The 7,762-nt window shown below is 36.1% G+C and overlaps 1 protein-coding gene across 1 annotated transcript in view; it reads left to right on the top strand.

Annotated features, from left to right (window-relative positions):
• The window catches only part of LOC120349890, a 35,803-nt gene that overhangs the window by 26,169 nt on the left and 1,872 nt on the right, over positions 1-7,762 (top strand). The window lies entirely within an intron of this gene.

The raw sequence follows: 7,762 nt of genomic DNA, 5'->3' as shown, positions 1-7,762 counted from the left end.
GCATTGGAAAGGCATAGGTATTGTGCGTTTATACCTCTACAAGGTCTTTGGTCTTACTGATAAGAAAAAAAATCGCTGTGGATACAGTTACGGTAACCGTAGCTCGTATCGAGTTCCGGTAAACATTTGAGCATGCGCGGCTACCGCTATTTACATGTGCATTGTGGTGCTTGTGGTTAAAAAAAATATGTCATATCCGGTTCGTTCACTGATCAGTTGATCATACTTTTCCACCGATGGAAAAGAACGTAAATAGAGTAGCTGAACGTAAACAGACATTGCTGAATACGAGGTTGTTTACAAATAATGTATTTGGGAGCAGAGAAATGCATGATTACATAAATTCAATAACATTTAAAATATTTTACAAAACATTTAAAACTACTCCAATCACCTGATGGTTTTCCATTTTAATTGATTACAATGAAATAGGATAAGTTCTAGTTTTGTTTACAAAATATGATCCAACAGGGGAAACATGTGTCAGTCATAACTCATGAGCAACCGTTCAGCCACAGAATACACACAAAATGGAAGGTATCAATCCAACCAAGATTTGAGTGCACCAAGACCACGACACATGACTGCATCATCTTGTTAGAAATTAAATCTACTGCTGTATTGCAATGCTACACTTTCTTTCAAGATGGCGGATTATGACGTCAAGATACTAGCCGACTTTCAGTTCTGTTGTTCATCAGTTATCAGGTTTTTTACTGAACGTAAAAAAAACCGATGGAATTGATCAGTGGCTTTGAACTCAACTAATAGGTATGTATACTGTGGTTACGTGCATGTACGGCTTTGGCGAAGTGAGCAGTAACCAGAAACCACGTTACTGGTGCACCACTACTTGCTCCCACCTAACGAAAATCGATTCTGGTTCACCGTTTTTGGCACGTACTTTTGAAATTAATCGTCTACAGATCGATGTTGACAAAACAATAAAGGTGTTATCAATATGAAAATTTTCAACATTTCAGTTATTGTTTATTATTATTGAATCAAAAATAATTATTAATTTATAATTTGAAAAAAATATATATTTTTAAATTAATTATACAAGCTTGTCCAAGCTGATAATTATCTTTTATGTAGGTTGCAACAGACCTTATCAAAAATGTAATGTTGGCTACATTAGGTGAATACTACTATTTTAGACCTATGTTATCTTATCACAACAAAGCTGGAATATTGATTAGTTCTTATAGAAGCACTAGGCTAATCATGTTTTTCCTTATAAAGTTTTTTTTTAATAATTAATGATGGCTCGTGCTGTCATCAATGAAAATTTGACTACTTTTTCTATGCAATTCGCGTTAATGAATAAAACGTTTTATAGAATATTAGCAAAATTTTAATAATTGAAATCTCTTGATTTATGACTACTATCCAGACATTTATCTGGATAGATCCTGGCCTAGGAATAAATCAACAAGATATAGTATTCTGACTAATAGATAACATAAACACATCTTAGTTTGGTAGAATAGTCGATAAAGCTAAAAAATAATAAACTTTCCAGCCAATAATGAATGAATTTCTTGCTTTTCGACTATTCTGTAATTAATTCCATCAATGGAATAAAATACTTCGTACGCCTCATCCTTTTTTAGTATATTATGAATTCTGAATGTGAAGACATAACCTAACAGAACAGACAACCAACGGTTTAACTCTCGACCAATAAGAAGCATTGATCCCGGTACCGGTTTTGTGGAACATACTTTTCGAGCGGTGCAAGTGAGCATGCACCACTCCACTTTCTTCCAAGATGGCGACAGGTAACTGAACTGTTAAAAGCTCCCACCGAACGCATTTTCGTGTCCTTGGTCGAAATCGTACATGTACCGCAACCTCCCATGAACACAATCAATAATGCCAATTGCCAATGCCCCAAGAAATGACTATAGTGAGGTCCACGTTATAATGGCAGAGATAAAAATAGAAGAATATTGATGCCAATTCTCTGCATTGATTAATTAAATTTCTACACTGTCAAAAACACGTGCATGTCGCTGGCCCGGCTATGATCGAATTTCTACATACTAACCATGTCAATATTTAGTACCTATTTCGTACTATTTAGTACCTCCAATGAAAAAATTTGTACCTCACCCCTAACTGAGTTATTGATTTTTCTAAAGTGCCGGGCCAGAGACATGGTTGCCCGGCTATCTTCAAATTTGAACTCAAGCTGTGCACCAATATTTAGTACCTATTTAGTACTATTTAGTACCTCCAATGAAAAAATTTGTACCTTAAAGGTGGTGGAAATACAGCGTGAAAATAGTTAGGGTCAATGACCTCTCAGCCCGGCTATGTCTGAATTCCACCAATCTAACTATGCCAATATTTAGTTCCAATTTAGTACTATTTAGTACCTACAATAAAAATTTTTTTATCTCAAAGGTTACAGAGTTATTACATGAAAATAGTTAGGGTCAATGACCTCTCAGCCCGGCTATGTCTGAATTTCATAAATCCAATTATGCCATTAAATAGTACCTATTTCGTACTATTTGGTACCTTCAATAAAAAAAATTTCACCTCAAAGGTAACAGAGGAAATACAGCATGAATGTGGCAAATGTCTCTGACCTCTCAGCCCGGCTATGTCTGAATTTCATCAAACTAATTAAGCCAATATTTAGTTCCCATTTAGTACTATTTAGTACCTACAATAAAAAATTTTTCATCTCAAAGGTTACAGAGTTATTGCATGAAAATAGTTAGGGTCAATGACCTCTCAGCCCGGCTATGTCTGAATTTCATCAATCCAATTATGCCAATATTTAGTACCTATTTCATACTATTTAGTACCAACAATAAAAATTTTCTTTTCTCAAAGGTTACAGAGTTATTGCATGTAATAGCAGGGGTCAATGACCTCTGCACATGGGCATGTCACTGGCCCGGCTATGTCTGAATTTCAACAAAATAATTTTGCCAATATCTAGCACCTATTTCGTACTATTCAGTACCACCATTAAAAACATTTGTACCTTCAAGTAGAGCTTGCACTACGTCGGTGGAGCGGCGCGGCGCGGCTATGTCTGAATTTCAACAAACTAATGATGCCAATATTTAGTATCCATTTTTTACCATTATTAAAAACATTTGCACCTTCAAGTAGAGCGTGCACTACGAAGGTGGAGCGGCGCGACGCGGCGCGGCGTATCAAGTGATCAAGTTTACCTCCATCACAGAGAAGAAAGAATTCCTTCTACTTTGTGACTTCCATGCATTGGACCGCGGCGCGGCGCAGATCTCGAAGAGTCTCTGAACTTTTCGGGATCGGAACCGCGTCGCGCCGCGCCGCGCTTGCAGTGCACGGGCTTTCCATTTTCCGCTCTTCTTCAGGCCGGGCATTGCTGAAATGAGTACATTGAGGAGAAAGATAATTTTTGGCACTTATAGAAACTATTTTCCAATTACAGTAGATGAAATATAATAGTATTTACAATTACTATGGGAAAAGAATTCTCTATAATTTGAGATTTGAATTTATCAAATATTTTATTACACGTTTAGTTTCAGTATTAGTATTAAGTTTAGGTTTTTCTGTATTGATTTTGCGGCATTCCCTCCGTCGTCTTGGCGGCGGCGGCGCTTTCCCGCAGTGGCACCTTCTCCACTGTACCGATGTCGTCGGGGGTGGTGCTTTCCCATAGCGGTACTTTCTCCGTCATCTGAGGTGTGGTGGCACTTCCACGCGGTGACAGTATTTTCAATGAATTTAATGTTTTGACAGTTGAGTAGCTGTATATAAAGAATTTAATTATTTACATCAATGAACATAGAGAACTTTTCAACCTTCGTATATCACCTTTCAATCTTCATCCCTCCAAATTTCTCTGTCAATTGATCTATTGTTGTTAAACTGAAGATTTCACACTCAACACTATAACGGCTGCAACAATAGTAGGGAGATGCGTAATATAATGAAATAATAACATTGAAGAGAATATGATGCTATATGAGCTCATGATTAGCACTGATTTTTTTCAATCAATCGTTAAAAAGTTATAAGGACAAAGAGATGAAAATTCGGAGCCGGAAGGGTTTCTCTTCAAATTTTGACACCTTCAAGAGCTCATATCTAGAAAACTATGACAGATATGGAAAATTGTTACAGACGAAACTTGTAGGTTAATTTGTAATCTTCAATTGTGTATTCGAGAAAAATTCCCGAAAGACGCATATTGTTCGAGATATATGCAAAAAACCAAAATATGTTACTTTCAAACCACCCCCACCCCCTTAGCACAGTGGGTAGTGGTGAGGAATTTTGATATGTTTACCCCCTAACTATCCTCAAAAGAGCTGCGGGGTCAAACATTGTGTTCCATACTTCTCCCTCTATACCTTTTTTTAGCATTCGTTGCCTGGACTATATTCAATTTGCAAGGTGGGAAAGTAATATTTCTTGAGAAGACTTTTATACTCACGTATTAAGTGGGAAACTGCTATGGTTTTTGATGAATATTTTGGAAATTAACAATCGACACATTTGTACGGTTTTTAATGGAATCTAGTTAAGGAATTTCTCGTTTGCAAGCCACTGAAAGTTGACAAACTCTCACACGCACGCACAAGCGGTGCGTGACCGCCTTCAGTTGCCAAGCGGGGTTCCCTGCAAAAAATAGTTCTTACACTTCCACTTCCTTTTGAAAGTTACTCACAAAAAGAATTCATAAATAAAGGGATTTATTGACCTGATGGTGGACAACATATAATCGGTATATATTAAATGTGATTAGAATCAATCTATTGTTATCAAACTTTTATAATTGAATTTAACACTTTTACCGAAACCCCGGTCTCACAGACCGCTATGGAATTTTGGTACTCACAGATGGCAGCACTAGTTGGACTTATACCTTCCCCACCCCTTCTACCTTCTCACTAGGCACCCTCCTTCTGTTGACATGCGTTTCGTCTAGTTCTAAGTTGACGGTGATTAGTTATTGTGCTAAAGTTGAAAACGTGGCGGTCTCTCTGACCGATGGTTTCTAGTAGTGTAGTGTGACACGCGGTCTGTCTGACCGAGGGTTTCTGTTTGAGTTTGAATCGATAATTCTCAATTATTTTTTCATCTATATTGTATTCTGTCAGTGGTTTCAAAGTATCATGAGGTGCATCTGTATCCACAAACAAGTTTTTACCATGGATGAGGACAATAATAGTGGAATAAAAACCGTTTTTGAAAGCATTTAGACCCTTGTGATCCAGATTTTGGAGATAGAATTAGAGAACTTGCTTCATAATGATGTTCGTGATGTTGACACAGTGAGTAGTGAAAGTGAAATAGATGATTCGGATGAAGATCCTGACTTCATATTACCACAGCATGGAGGTCAGGAGATGAATGGAGAAGAAGAAGAGAGTACAAAAGAAGATGATGAGGAAGTCTTGTTGCAACAGAGTGCAGTGAAGCAGAAGAGCATGCAGTTGATGACATCAACCAACAAGAAGACACCTATTTTATTGAACGAACAAAGAAAACAGAACTTGTAGTGCCAAATGCATGGACCAATAAGCAACCACCCCGAAATGTGAGGACACCAGCCAGAAATATTATAAGGGGATTGCCTGGGCTACATGGACGAGCTAGATTACTGGAAACAACCACCAAGAAAGATGTGTGGCAGCTCCTGTTTGATGCTACTATCATGAACACAATCCTAGTAATACAAATAAGAAACTGAAGAAACAGAAGAGGTTTGTCTGTAATACGAAAAATAACAACTATTAGAGACATGGATATAGCGGTCTGTCAGACCGGGGTTTCTGTTAGTGCTATCTGACCGAGGGTTTCGGTAAGAGTGTTAAATAATAGTGGAAAATCATGTTACAGTACTTTTTGAATTGAGTAGTTAATCAATTTTTCAACTCCTTATGTATGTATTTTCAATACATCTATTTACTGGTATTTTTGTAAATTCACTATACCGTATTGTGTTTGCATAAGACTTGTTAAGTATTTCGAATTTTGTAATTACATTCTATACTCACTGGGTATGTATCTATCGAAGGTAAGAAGTTTCATGAGATTTATCTTCCCATGGAAAAATATGAACATGAAGTAGGTGACCTATTCCTTTTCAAAAATCGGTTGAATACTCTTATAATATATCAATTATTCAACTTACCGTCATTAAGAAATAATAGTAAAACCAATTAAGGAGTATTTTACACTAGTTGGATGAATCTCCCCATATGTATGTCTCTCTCATAGATATCAATATATTTTTATTCTTAAAATTATACTACGAACTCAATTTGCTCAATAGACTCTCATTGATTAATTATATGTCTGGAATCAATAGTGTACTAATTTTGTTGATGCATGATCAGAATCAATTAATAATTAAGTGGAATGTATTTGATTTGTTTATATAATTCTGCTAATATCCTGTGCTCTATAGAGAAACGATCTAGTAGTCTTGCAGAAATAAATGTCATTATACGTTTATATTATTGTGAAGAATAATATTAGTCCAATTAGTGAAGAGGACACTGTGCAACACATATCTAATCATAGAATTAGTTCATATGTCAAGCACTGACCAAAAAAGTGACATTTTAAAGGAGTATGAGGTGAGTAGAGACATATTACAGATTAATTTACAGATGTATTACTAATATTGTCTCACTAACATCTAATAATTATAATTAATTCTCTCAGTAATATATAATACATATTAATCTTATCACTAATATTTATTATTAATTTCGTAAGAAAATTTCTTTCCGTAAAAATTGTGAGCGTTTGGCGAGTCATATGAAGATGGTTCAACTTTAGCTTCAAATTTATTCATAAAAAAAAATTACGTAACGATAGAATAAAAGTTATCGACAAAATAACCGTATTTTGCGTTCCATCTAATAGTAGTGTAAAGAGTTGAAAAATATTGCCACAGAGTATGTATGTACTCTGATTAAACTCTACTAATAGTACAAATCAAGCTTTCTGAAAATAAATTGGTGAGTTTACTTACTTATTACATGTTATAAATATTCAAAATACATGTTCTTTATTCTAAACTGCATGAATTTTCAAATTTCTCTATTAATATTGGCCTAATAGGTACCCTACCTACGTTCGCGGTGATATGTTCTATGTACCATATTCATTTATTTACCGCCGTGATACGATATTATAAGATCCATAGGATCGTGGCAGTTTTCTTGACAGAACCTCTCAATAACGAATACCTCTCTGCAGCGAATTTTTTCTCTGGATAATCGACTTCGTTATACAGAGGTTCGACTGTATACTCCCTGCGTGGATGATTTGTCCGTGTGCAGGGAGGAGTCTTACTAAATCAGACAGTTAAAATACACTGGTTTTAATAAAGGAAACTATGAGGTTGAGGGCTCAAATTATAGATCTCGACTTGTCGATGGTGGGAAAACTATAGTTCTTGGCAATAGAAAAAAGGGGGCTATGGACCCTGCTGAGCGCGAACCCACAAGACAGCCGAGCGCTTTTCGCTAGGAGTCCCAAGGGGTATAATAAGGAATTATAAGGGAATTGACAAATAGGGGCTTTTGTCCTTTAGTCAACTAGTCTTATATCATTTTCACTCGGCTTTTGCCAAACCAACACAGGTTTGCAACTATAATAATATGAGTACAACCATAGCCACCTCTAATACAATGCCCCGGCCTACGATATTGCAACATCGCAGTGTAGGCCTAGAATCTAATACATGATTGGTGAAAAAGATTTTAAAAAATACCAGCTGATCTTTTTC

This window comes from Nilaparvata lugens, chromosome 2 (assembly GCF_014356525.2).
Source record: "Nilaparvata lugens isolate BPH chromosome 2, ASM1435652v1, whole genome shotgun sequence".
Classification (NCBI taxonomy): domain Eukaryota; kingdom Metazoa; phylum Arthropoda; class Insecta; order Hemiptera; family Delphacidae; genus Nilaparvata; species Nilaparvata lugens.
Note: the sequence above shows the minus strand (reverse complement) of the source record. Positions and strands in the feature narration are given on the sequence as shown.